At 31.8% G+C, this 13,645-nt stretch overlaps 1 protein-coding gene across 1 annotated transcript in view; it reads right to left on the bottom strand.

Annotated features, from left to right (window-relative positions):
• Positions 1–7,935, bottom strand: part of LOC129218472 (transcription factor COE3-like) — a 188,541-nt gene extending 180,606 nt beyond the window's left edge. The window contains exon 1 of the mRNA XM_054852751.1: positions 7,898–7,935. The gene's annotated coding sequence lies outside the window, so the exon portion shown is untranslated. The remainder of the gene's footprint in view (positions 1–7,897) is intronic.
• Between the last annotated feature and the right edge of the window lie 5,710 nt (positions 7,936–13,645).

Consider the following 13,645-nt stretch of genomic DNA (forward strand, 5'->3'; position numbering starts at 1 on the left):
AGACGGTACTGTTGGCGGCTGCGTAAATTATTCACGTAACTTTTCAAAGGCCCGGCGATTGACCGTAATTTCAGATCTCCATTTTCAAATGAACATCCCATCTTTGTCAAGCAGTTCGGGGGACAGGAGAGGAAAAAAAACGATAAACCAATACTTCTCCTATTTTCCCACCCCCTATGACTAGCAACCGTTTTCTGATGGAGCCTAGGTGAGGGGTGGCGGCATCTAATGAGCATCGGGGATACTCCCACAAAAGGGGGGATCGAATTGAGCGCGCCATCTGCTCCACAGAAAGGTCCTCTTTTGTCCAGCATCCGAATGTCGGTGGGCTCTGATTTATCAGCGATTACGCAGGAGGGCTCACTAACCCCTTGCTGTTAGGTTACCAAATCATCAAGAGAAGACAGTTAAAACCAGATAATTGACCTCGTTATTCAAATCTTAAATTACACTCCACAGCAAATTTTAATTTTTTTCTGTTTTTTAGGTGAAGCTATGAGGTTCTGTTTAAAAACCATGTTAAAACCAGAATGTTTCATTACATACCGTTTTTGTAGAAGACCTACTTTTCACGTGAAGAAGTGCACACTGACTTAAATGCTCGCCGAGCGTCTTTTTCTGCTTCTGACAATGTATTTAAAAGCTCTTCACCAGGAAAACTGCCTCAGTTTTTTGAATTCATAAAAACTTCATTTTTACTTTTGCTTCATCATTAAAAATATTTGAATTTGATCCTAACCGGGGAACCACATGAAAAGCAAAATAACGAAAAATGAATAAATAAATAAGTAGCAATCGAAAGAGCACATTGAGAAATTTTTGACATTAAAAATTATTTGCCCTCGTCCCCCCGTTATCGAAAAAGAAGCCCAAATTTTATGAAAAATGCCAAATTTTTAAGACTTGACGGGAAATGAAAGGTGCCACGCAACTTTTACGTCTGCATGTAGCAGGACATCCATCTACAAATCCTGTGAAAGGTGTTTTCCATTACTCACCGAATTCGGCGACTATTTTTAAAAACCTTGGCAGACTTTAAGACCTCATTTTTCGACCGAAGGCAAATAATTTATGCGCGCAAAAATATATTTTACTGTGCTCTTTAAATTGCTACTTATTAAGATTTTTTTCACTACTACACTGTCGTATGGTGACCTGGAAAAATGCAAAAAAAAAAAAAAAGGCCATTCCTTCTTAGTCCAGAGTTTTTACAAATATCTTCATTCACATTAAATGTGCAATGGAGGAAAAAAGGCATGCGTTCTGATTCAAATTGTTCAAGAGATATGTTTTTGGTGCCAGGAATGAAGTATTTTCTGGAAGATCAGTGTTAGGAAGTCTACAAGTTTATCAAAAAAAAAAAAAAAAAAATCGTGAAAGAGAGATTTTGGGGAAAATGGAGCGGGTTAACAAAAAATAATTTGATTTTTTTTCAGCCACAAATGTATAAGAAACAGACAGTTTTATCAAAGGTATTTTGCATATTGTATAGTGTTAATGGGGCAAGAATTTGGAATTGTGTTATGTACTGTTAGGCGGATTAAGTTTAGGTGTTGTCATAAAAACCTTTTTATGAATATACCCTTACATATATAAGTCCTTTCTTGAGGATTTTAAGTTTATTAAGTTGACCAGAGGTTAATCTGGATTTTAGTTCGGGATTTATACTACGCTTCAAATGCCCGAAAGCGGTGATGTTAAGTCGTTTTGCATTGTTCAAGTAGACTAAGTAGAAATCTGCTCAATTCAAAAAGCAAAATATGGAACTGATGTGTTCAGACCAAGATATGGAACAAAAATGTTTTTCTCAAATCTGAACATTAACGCCAAAATTATTAAGGTGTTTGAGCGACACACAAAAAAACAGACAGGCACGTCAGATTTTCCAGTAACGTAATTTTTCAATATTTATTTCGCTATTTAAGTTACTATTTTAACTTTTTTTTATTTTTAGCAATATTTCTTATGCTACATCAATCATTCGTACGTTTACGTTCATATAATTGTTTACCTTTTCACGGAAAAAAAACATGCAAGTTCATCCAAAACTAAACGAACCGACTATCTCGTAGTCAACATCGTTTTCTAACTTCACATACCTACGAGTATCTCTCCCTTCATTGACTTTGGGTCCGCATACTTTTACGCAAACATGCCCTTCTTAGAGGTTAAGCCAAAAACAAAATATGGCTCATGCGAAGAGAAATAAAGTAAGTTGATCTAGAAACGATATCAAATTCCCACCGTTGCACCATCATGTTTAAATTGATTCCAACTATTATTGCATTTCCAAATTTTAAACAGGGATCCTTTAAATTCAAGATTTTTTTACAATATCTGAGTAAACAGGAACAGGAGAAAAAAATCTTTAAACGGAATTTCAACAAGCAGTTCTTCCAAAGTGAAATTTTAAAATTTGGATAATAATAATAATAAAAAAATAAAGTAAGAACTGTTTCTTTTTACTAGCAACTGTTGCAAATAAACCAAATTTTAATCAAATGCCAACAATATCATTTTCCCTAAAGATTTTATTTTAACCGTTTCCAAAGAAAAAAATAAACGTAAGTATATTATTTTTAAAGCATTTTTGCTTTTAGTTTTTGGTTTAAGGTACAAAACTGACCATTAAAAATTATCATGTTCAGGGGAAAAAAGTTTTTATGCATCGAAAACTATTTTTTACAAGAATACCTCATTTGAACTTAGAGTTTACTTCACCCAGATTTAATCAATCGAGCGTCAGCTTTCGTAGATATTAAGTATTCGAGGAACTGCAGCATGATTTTCGTTTTTAAGTTGTTTTTATTACGTTGAAAACGAAAATCATAGCATCTCTACAGTTCTCGAAATTTTGTGTGCAAAAGCGTTTGTTCTTGTTTTTTTTTTTTTTTTTTTTTTGTCAAGATAAAAAGGCTTGAATTTTTTCCATAGGCGTTGCTAATGTCAAAAACTTTTTAATTGTTTGAAAAAAAAATCTTTGTCAAGTTCTTCGTTCATACACATTACATTCCCCCCTAAATTCTTGGTTTGAGTTGATTAGATTTTAAGTTTTTTGAAACGTTCAAAGTTGAACGAAAATAAATAAAATTAAAAAATTCCGAGATCTTTCGGACAAAAACTTTCTCCGAATCAGACCATTTCCTTCAAAGTTATTTAGATCTCAATTATGGGAAATGTTCTTCTTTCTATACATATTAGGGAGTTAGCTTTAATGTATTTAAGTAGATTTCAACAAAGATTAATGTAATATGGTTTTTTCAGAATTTGAAGATTTTATTTTGTTTATGCCTTTTGGAACTTATTCTATACTAATTATCACGTATGCTGTACTAATTATCTTGAGTAAAAAGATATTTTTTAACTATTTAACCCAAACTAGTTTCATTCTTTCCCGGCAAGCGTATTTTGCGAGCCAATATTAAAAAATATATATATATCCTTTTTTTTCATATAACTATGTAAATAAGAAAAAAAAAACTGCATTAACTGAGAGCAATATTTCGCAGAAAGTTTCGTAAGTGGTTGGCAGTCTAAAGTGCAAAGAAGTTACTTCAGAACGTAAATGGGAGTTTTATCGATTAATTTCATGTTAAAATAGTAACGGACATCGATAATCGGATGCAGTTTCGTGAATTATTTTTATATTAATGGTATTTTTTATATTATAAATGTATTTTAGATACGATTCTTTTTTATTAACTATTTCATGCAACTATATATTTCACCGTGCTCTTAATATACGTTTAAAAATATCTCTACTTCAATCTAATGAAAATAATAATGAAAGTATTTTAGCAGAAAAAGTGTAACAGGAGCCCTTAACGGAGGAACAATAATAAATATTATGATGTGTTATCCGTAGTTTTCTTACAAACAAGCACATAAAACTGACGAATGTGTGTCACACGCAGCTTCATACTCTGCACAAAAGAAGTGTTAAGTTAAGCTTTGGAGAAATGCATCGCAGTACCTTGGCTCAATCTTCGAACCAGAATTAACAACTTAAAAATTGAAATGAAACCAGAATGAAAAATTTAAAAATTGAAATGAAAACCTGCAGTTCTTAAATAACCTGTTGTTTCTAAAAGCTCTTGAAACTTAAAAACTTCTTTTTAGCTTATTATTCCGCCAAAATTTTAAAGAAGAAAAAAAATTGTTTAAAAAATGTTAAAAAAAGGAAAGAAAGAAAAAATTTAAAAAGTAAAAAGATTTAGAAAAAAAATTGAAGAAAATTTAAAAATGAAAGAAAATATATTTAAAAAAGAAAATAATGATTTTAAAAAAGAAAGAATATATATTTCATGAAAATATTTTTTTAAAGGGAGAAAGAAAAGATTATTAGCAAAAACGCACAAAGTAGGCTTAATAAACTGTAAGGAAGTTAATAAAAATAAGTATTAATTTATTTCTTAAACATTAAATGAAAAATATATTGAAAGATCATTTATGAGATGGGGGGGGGGTTAGTTTGTATACAATGGGTATGTGGGTCTGTTGTTATGCCGTGTTTGTCCAATAGGTTTTTGGAAACTTGTTTTATTTGCACAAAACCTTTTTGCTTGGTGTATTGTCGCCAGGGGACCTGATTTCTACCTTTCAGTTTTAGAATTTAACGACTTTTCATTAAATTTTGAAGTTAAAAGAAAATGTAACAGAGTCAGCGGAGAAATTACAACCCTATATAAAACATAATAAAGCAAGCAGATTTACTTCTGACGAACGTTGTCAAAATTAATTTTTAATATTAAAAATATCTAAAACGGTTTTAAATATTATTTTTCAAACGTTATTTTTAACGCATCAAAAAATTTTATTTTTAGCATGCACGATAGACATTTTAACCTTTTTACCTGAAACCCTAATCCTATTTTTACGATGTAAAAAAGAAGTGGCTTGTTGCACGAAAAGATGACGTTAATTTGCTTCTACAAATGATAGAGCTAAATTTGAGCATAATTTACGCAAGTAAGCACCAATACTTGTAGACCAGAATATGGCCATATTAATGCACCATTCTTCGCATCTAGAAAAATGGCGACAACCCTCTAACTTTTGGTGCAACATATCACAGTGTACACGAAAAAATTGACAAATCTGCAGAGATTCTGAAAATATTTTAGGTTATTTTTTCTAAGAAATAAAAAAGAAGTAAGAAAAAAAATTCTCCGACTAAGCTGACGAAGGCAAGGGATTGATTAATGGGGTGGTCTGGTACTGTAAATTTAAAGCTCTATTTCTCGAAAGAATGCGCTGTAATTTTTCAATTGATTACTATAATTAAATGTTTTATTTAAATTTTTTTAATTTTCAATCGACTGTTTTTTATTCTTTTGGCTTAATGTCAGTGGTTAAAATGTAAAACATGCAGTTACTCATGGAATAATCGATTGTAAAATAACTAATTTCCTTTTTACACAAAAAAGACATACTTGTTCTCTGGATATTGTTTTTTACTGTTAGAAAGAAATATAGTTAGATAGAGAGAGAGAGAGAAAGAAAGTTGGATGTTACAAAACTGATGTTTAGGACATTGGAGAATGTTTTTCTTTAGTTCTGGATGACATTCTTCAAAATTGCAATTTGAAACTGATCCAATTATTTCTGAAGTTCTGAATGATGTAGGATTCAGAAAGCGAAAAGTAGTGCTGCACTTTAGATTTAAATCAAATTATACATACACACACACACTCGCACACACTCAATTTATTAAAATCGCACAATCTAGCAAGAAAGCTCGTTAAATGGAGATTTACATTTTGTGTGTGTTTTTTTTTTTTTTTTTTTTTTTGATATATAAAACAGCATTATATATAAACTCCTAAAAGCTGACCCCATCTTGTAAAAAGAACTGAATTAATTTTTAATGATCAAATTATGTCAATTTAACGCGGTATTTAAATTAAAGTAATGATTATTGCAGTCTAAATTTTACTTAATTACTACTTTCAAAAAAAAATCCAGTGTATATGACATTAACTTTTTTAACTCGAAAATAGTGTTAAAAAATTTTTATTTCAAGAAACTTCATAAAACAGAGTAGAAAGAAAGAAAATATGTGATAAAAACTTTTGTTACAAGAAAAAAAATCGTCAAATAGAGTTATTTAGAGGTTATTGTACGAAAAAAACGCTAAATATTCTTACTTCTTATGAAAAAATTCGTAAAATGGAGAAGTTCCCAAAATAGAGTTTACGTGGAAGTCCGACTGTAGTATACAGGCGTCCCGCGTATAACATGGTACTTGTTCAACATGGTTTTGATATTACACGGTACCAAATTTGAGATTATTATAACACGGTTCCGATATTACACGATACTAAATTTGATTTGAATGCTTCATGGTTTTGATACTACACGAATGTTTTATTTTAAAAAGATGGAATTTCATGTTTGTTTAATACATTCTGTTAATGTTTGATAATAACGCTAATACTTTACTTTGTTTTCATGAAACTTGGTTTCGATACAACATGGTACACATCCCTTGATATATATTATTTTTAGGTCTCGTATAAACACGGTTTTGATATAACACGAAACACGGTTTCGATACATATTGACATGATTTTTACTATGTGTATGATTAATTAGTGTAAAAAATGAGTTTAAAAGTTATTTCAAGAAAAGTCTGGTATAACACTGTTTCGATACTACACGGAACAAATTAACCGAGGGACTCCTGTATTGACTGATTTGTTGTATATGTTTATAGTAGGGCTACAGTCTTTTCGAACCTTTTAATTATAGCCCCAGTGGTAGAGGCCCTTCATTTCTATCCAACATCTGAGGCTTTTCAGTCTCTTCTAAAGGATTAAAGGAAATCATTAGGCGTAACAGAGCACATGGAATCAAGGGCTTATCGGGACAGCGGATTAAGATGGCACGTGCCATGAACGTCAGCCCTTCATTCGCTTTGCTGATAACGTCACTGCACACAGCCCTCATTCCACATGCAGATTTTCCAACCATGATAACAAGAGCGACACTTGCCACTCTATGAGCAACGAGGGGATGGCAATCCATAGAAAATTAAAATGGAGAAAATAATGAAAATTCTGGGCTAGTAATATAACAAATACCGATAAAAACTTTGTGATTGATTGTATCATACCTGCTGATCGAGTTTTGCCTTTAAATACTGATGAAAGATTAAATCTGGTTTTAGAGAAGTAAAATTTGACACAACGAGCAGTGCACATCAGTCACACTTTTTCTGAACCATTCGTGAAAAATAACAGATGTCAACAAAAGTGGGAGTGGTGTTTAATGGCATATGGTAGTAGTGTTTAATGGTGCGTCGAGTTAAAAAGGAGATTTTAGTACTTGTAAGGTAGTTCAAAGAAAAAGTTTTTGTTATGTCTGTAAATTGTGTGTCAATATATTTTTTGTATTGATCTTGTGGTTTACAGACTATTTAAGGCGTAAAACAAATGTGTTGTCAAATTAAACACTTTTACATTCTCCAAATTGCAAAATACCGTGTTGCATGAGTACATCCAATGAGTTTTGATTTCTTATCTCTTTCCATTTATAAAATTTTACAATTTACGGGGTTTTTGTGGGTTATTTGTTTTTGTCACTAACATCGGAAAAACTAAAGAATTATAGTAAAGGGTATTTCTGAATGAGTTAGAAACAATCATTTTTTAACTCGTTTTTTTTTTTTAAATCACGAATCACTAACATCCACATTACTGAATTGTAGTTCACTATCTTCTAAAATATAATTCACAAAACTAGAAAACGGAATAGATACATTACATAAATTCAATAAGTCTAAATTTGGTGAAAAATCAATAAAATGATGGTAAACTCACGGAAAAGTCGTTAAAAATATCTAACGATACACTTCAGGCTGAAAATGCATTTTAAAAATTAGATTCGGTTCACTTACCTGTCGATTATCACGGGATCGGAGGGGGTTTCGTTTCTGTTACCGCAGCTTTTTTTGTCACAGCACCGGCTGAAACGAAATAAATAAGATATTTAGTAAATTTGTGAGGCATAAGTACACAAACATACCATAAAACAACACGTGATCTATGCACAAATTTGGCAAGAAGTAGCAGACACGTGTTTTGGGGTTTCAAGAAACCATTTTTTCAGCGGGTGTTTTTTAATAGCTAACCATTTTTCCCTTTTTTTTCATTGAAAAGGGAAATCTTTGAAACCACGAAACTCGTGCCTGAAACTTTTTGCATTATTTGTGCTTTGATTACATTAACGTTTTCATTACATGAAGAACCTTTTTTTCAATTTACTTATAAACTGTACATGAAATAGATGTTTGGTTAAAATTTTAGTACCACGTAAAATAGTTTCATATTTTGCATTAGGATGAATTTTATCATGCGTACAAGCATTGAGGAGTTTCAATATATTTGGAACTCGGTATAGTAATTTACAGTCATCATGTCTTTATTTTTTAAATAAAGAAATTTAAGCTATAGACAGTGCCAATAATTTTTTTTTTTTACTTTAGTCAGTGAAAAAATGAAGAACTGCACTATCGCCGTAAAGAATGATTTTAATGTGAACACAGCTATAAGATTCAAATAAATGCTTCTTAAATGGATTTTCAGAATGTTTACCAGTATCACGAGTGGTTTGATAACGATCCATTACGAATATAAATTTTCCATCTCCCCCTTTATGTACTCGATTTCTAGATAATGCATTCATGAAAATGCAAAGAGAAGAAACTCTGCTCATCTTTTTTTCCAAAATGAAGTCATTATTGTCAAAGTCTCCCCCCCCCCCATTCCCCTACACACATGATGATACTCACTAGATTTCCTTAAAAATCCATCATTTTTCCCTGACTGTTGAACTTCATTAAAATTTCCATCAACTAAATTCCTCTATAATACGTAGTTCTCCAAATTGAGGCCTTGTTAAAGCTTCTACAAATGCACAACCCATATCTTTCAGTTGGTATTATGTGTTAAAAGTTTTGTTAAGATTTTTTTTCGAAATACAATTCGAGATAATTCTGCAATCTAAAAGGATACTAAACCTCGCACTGGTGTTTCGTAGGAAGCATTCACGGGACACTAAACGGATAAAATTCAATCATTTGTATCACCGAAATAATATAGAGTTTGCTGTTGTTGAGCAATCACGATTGCTTATTGTTCTCATTTGACATTTTTTGATGTTCCGTTCCTTTTTCAGCTTGGACCAGGGCCACTGCAGCACCACCGCCCGCGGTCCTCCAGGCGCGGCTCTCCCCCGGTCTTGAGCTATCCGCTTCTCCTGGTCAGAGGCGTCCATATACTACGCACACACGCATACAGACACGCCTACACACTCATGCCTGCGCACAGACACACACACACACATACTCATGCCTCCACACAGACACAAGCACATATGCCTACATACGCACACACAAGAACGCCTACACACACACACACGCATACACAGACAGCACTGCATACACAACACGCACACACATGCATACATACACACACATACACGCACCCACACACATGCACCTACACAAACACACACGCGCATTCGTACGCACACACGCTCGTGATTGCGAAAAACATAATTTGAATTCAAGATGCCAAAAATTCAAATTAATATTTTTTTTTCTTCTTTTTTTTCATCTACTTCTAATTAAAAATACTAGCAAGCTAAAAAAAAGCAACAATGATATAGATCACTAAACTTTTATACCTAGACATATTTATTTATATAGTTAATTTATTCAAAAGTAACAAGCATTCAGTGATAACCACTCTAAAAAACAACTTGACTGATTTCAACAGATTTGTTTTACACCAACATTAAATCGGTGAAGACCGACTCATTTGTTATGATATAAATGCTCTGTTTTATTTGAAGAAGTAATCATAATTATTTCATATTTTTCTGAAGTAATAGATATCCTTTAATCTTCACTATTCCCTCTAAATTTTTGACAAAAATAGACTACCTTCAAAAACTTCCATTCTATATTCAATTCCTCTCCTGTTAAAAAAAGAAAAAAAAAAAGTATTTCTCGAAACATTATTTTTTTTCATCTGAGCATAAATTAATCACGTTATAAACATATTCGATTTATCAAAATTGGAAAAAATTATGGCAATGTCACTCACTAGGATTAAAACAGTGCTTGTTGAAGATGTGAGAAACAAATATTTAGAAAAATGCTGACTTCCGAAATGTAATTTTTTTGAGCTACGCCTTTATTTCTACTTTGAATGGCTAAATATAGTTTTTTTCAAACTCGGTATTTTAATCTTTGTAGACGAGGGAGATATTTGAATCGTTTATCCAAATTGCAACAATAACCGACTTTCTTGAATTTCGATTCCACTTCTACATTAAACAGCAGGGAATGCAATATTCATTGGCACAGTACGTAATCTTAAATCAAAGTCTGAAGAGCCTCCCCATATACATAAATGCCTTAATCTATAAATTGAAACCCGGAAAAGAACTAATTAAAGAAATGAATTCGCCGCGCGTGCCACGCGGATCCTAAAAATCTAATTTCATTTTAATTTTAAGTTATCTCGGCATTAATATTAAAAAAGAACTAATCTGTTTTCTCAGATTCATTATTTTTGTGGCTTTCGTATCCATCCCCTCTCAGAATGATCGTCCTCAGTCATCATTAAAATATTAACGGCCGCAAATGAAATGAAATGTGAAAAAAGCGCCTACGGCTGCAAATTCTCGCCAGCCTCGAACTTATTCCTTCCGCTAACACGCTCTTTAATTATAGAGATTCGTGAGTCAATTAAAATCCTAGCATCCATTTGTAGGCAAAGACAACCGGAAAGAGGCAGCTATACAGATTGTGAAACTGCAAGATAATTAGAAGTATCTTCTTCATACCTTCTCGATTCGCGATGCTGACTTTTTCCCGCCTAATCAGATTACAATGCAGCACACAGACAAAGGCGAAAAAAGATTTCTCCCGCACTGTGCGAAAGAAGGCCACTATACACAAAGAATTGAAAAGCGAATCAAATTTTGAGCGAGAGTAGTTTTGTTTTCTTTCCTCTATTTCAGCAAAGAGAGAGAAACATTAAAAAACATTTCACAAGAAACAGTCAACTTTCCATAATAAGGAGTAAGAAAGAATTTCAAATAAACTTTCTGGAATCGCGAGTTTTTTTTTTTTTTTTTCGTTTTTTCTTTGAAGAGAAAAGAGTTGCCTTACCTGCACATAACTTCGTGTGTGAGTAAAACTCGGCACATCTCTGGATTTTTGTCTTGGCCTTCGTATAAAATGGGCTACAAACAGGGGAGAAAAATAGCATTAAAAGAAAATTCTTTCATATTTTAATGAAATAAACCAAAATAGAGATTATGTGACTGGCAAATATTTTTCTCAAGCTTCATGAAATATTATTTGAAGGCAAAAATTATCGCAGTTGTATTTTCTCATTTTTTTTCTCGTTTTTTCTTTTTTTTTCTTATTATTATTTTTTAAATTTTCAGCAACGCAGAGTGCGTATATCTACCAATTAATTAAATAAAACAGGTACATGAACCTTCGGAAAATTTCGCTATAGTAGATCAGCCCACGTTTTTGGGCCGATTCTTCAATTTGTTGAAAATTTCCTGATTTTTTTTTTTTTTTTTTTTTTTTTTTAACAGTGCATGTGATAAATCGCTTGTCTCATATGCAAATAATAATTTATCAGTAATCATTTTATATTTTAAGCGTCAAGCAGATGTAATTTAAATTAAAAAAAAATCTTAGGCTCAATATGTGGTTGAATGCTTGCCAGATTTCAGATGACATTACAAATTGAGTGAACGCGTTGGACATTACAAATTGAGTGGAATGCGTTCGAAGCATCCCATACACTCTTTCTTTTCATCTTTTTAACAGTAATGTTTGTATTTTATTTAAAAAGTAAAACATATTGAATGGCATGGTTTACTTTTTATGCCGATTTCAGTAATGCTTCGAATTCTCGCTATCAAACGCTAAAAGAAATGTCTATATTTACTCGTTGTTTTTAACTGTAATCAGTGGCGCACACAGGAATTTTCCAAGGGGAGGGCCCAAGGTCGAAAGCCTCATTCTCATATCATACCCCAATACGCCGTCAATTTCAAACACTTGATTCTATCGATTCATAAGAACGAAAAAAAGTAAAAAATGAACTATTGAATTTAAAAAAAAATGGCATTATTTAATGAAATATACTTAAATAAAAAACCAGAAAGCAAAATAATTTACTTTTCTCATAATTAAAAAAAGGATTCAAGTTCAGAAAATGTCATTTCAATCTGTAATTACAAAACTAAAAACATGATTATTACAGTGTATTCAATTATAATCCTGCTTCTTATAGGAAAAATGTACAACTTTTTTAAAAATCTTTTAACATGAGGATTTTATTTTTTCACTTATTAGAACTGAAATCATTGTTACCTTTGTTTGAAATTAATCTACGTACTAAATACATAGAATCGCAATCAATCGGGAAAAAAAGCAAAACCTATGGGAGGGGTCTGGACCCCTTGGACCCCTCCCTTGTGTGCGCCACTGACTCTAATATATGTATCTTTAACGAAATCCAACGAAATGCGCATAATAAGATGTGTTTCATGGGCTGCCATATCCAAACTAAAATAGTAAAACTCTCACAATTACATACCTAATGTTTGTAATTTTTGTACATTTTGTAATAGTTCTCAATACTTTATTAATTAAGCGTTATCTAATTAACTGAATAAAGTGTTTACAGTAGAAGGACTGGGGTATTATTTCATTTAACAAAACCTGTTCCGATTTTCAACTACTTTTTCTAGCTGGTTGAAGCATGATCTCCATAAGTTAATGGTTTTGAGCTATCAATTGCACAAAACTGCAACTATCTCGGAAATTTTCCGTAGTTAAATTGTTTTTTACCAATCTGTGCAACTTTTTGTTTCACAACCTTTTTTTTTTTTTTAAAGTTTAACTTACATTCTACCATTTTTTTGCCCCCCTCCCCCGTCAAAGGTTACATTTTAAACCTTTATTGAAAATTTACTTAACTTAAATTTTACTAGAGATGTTTGAACTTTACGAGTTATTTTCAAGTTTTACGACATATTTCTCAAGTACATCTGAGTAATCAAAATGTGTGGTTTAATACTTACTTTATTTACGATATAATAACAATAAACATTTATTTTAAGCCTTTTTATTTGAAAAATGCCCGATATTGACATTTACCACCAGAACATTTTCCATGCGAACTGAAGCTATGCTTCATATTTCACGAAAAAACATGAATCGTTCTCAGACAGGAAAGGATTTTTCTAATCATAAATAGTTATGTGGATAAGAACATCGTTATCTGATACATTTTCTGCTTAGTTATAGATAATGATGATCTTTTTGTACCTTCGTCGTTTTAATTTAAAAAAAAAAAAAATATTTTTTCCGACATCGATATTTACCACTAGAACATTCTCTACGTGAACTAAAGCTATGTTTCATATTTCGCCAAAAAACATGCATCATTTGAGACAGGAAAGCGGATTTTGCAATCAAAAATATTCACCTGTATGAGATCATCAATATCTGATAAATTGTATGTTTATCTATAGATAATGATGATCTTATCGTTTTAATTTTAATTTTAAAAGTTTTAATAATTTTTCTGGTATCAATAGCTAC

Source organism: Uloborus diversus, chromosome 3 (genome assembly GCF_026930045.1).
Source record: "Uloborus diversus isolate 005 chromosome 3, Udiv.v.3.1, whole genome shotgun sequence".
NCBI lineage: Eukaryota > Metazoa > Arthropoda > Arachnida > Araneae > Uloboridae > Uloborus > Uloborus diversus.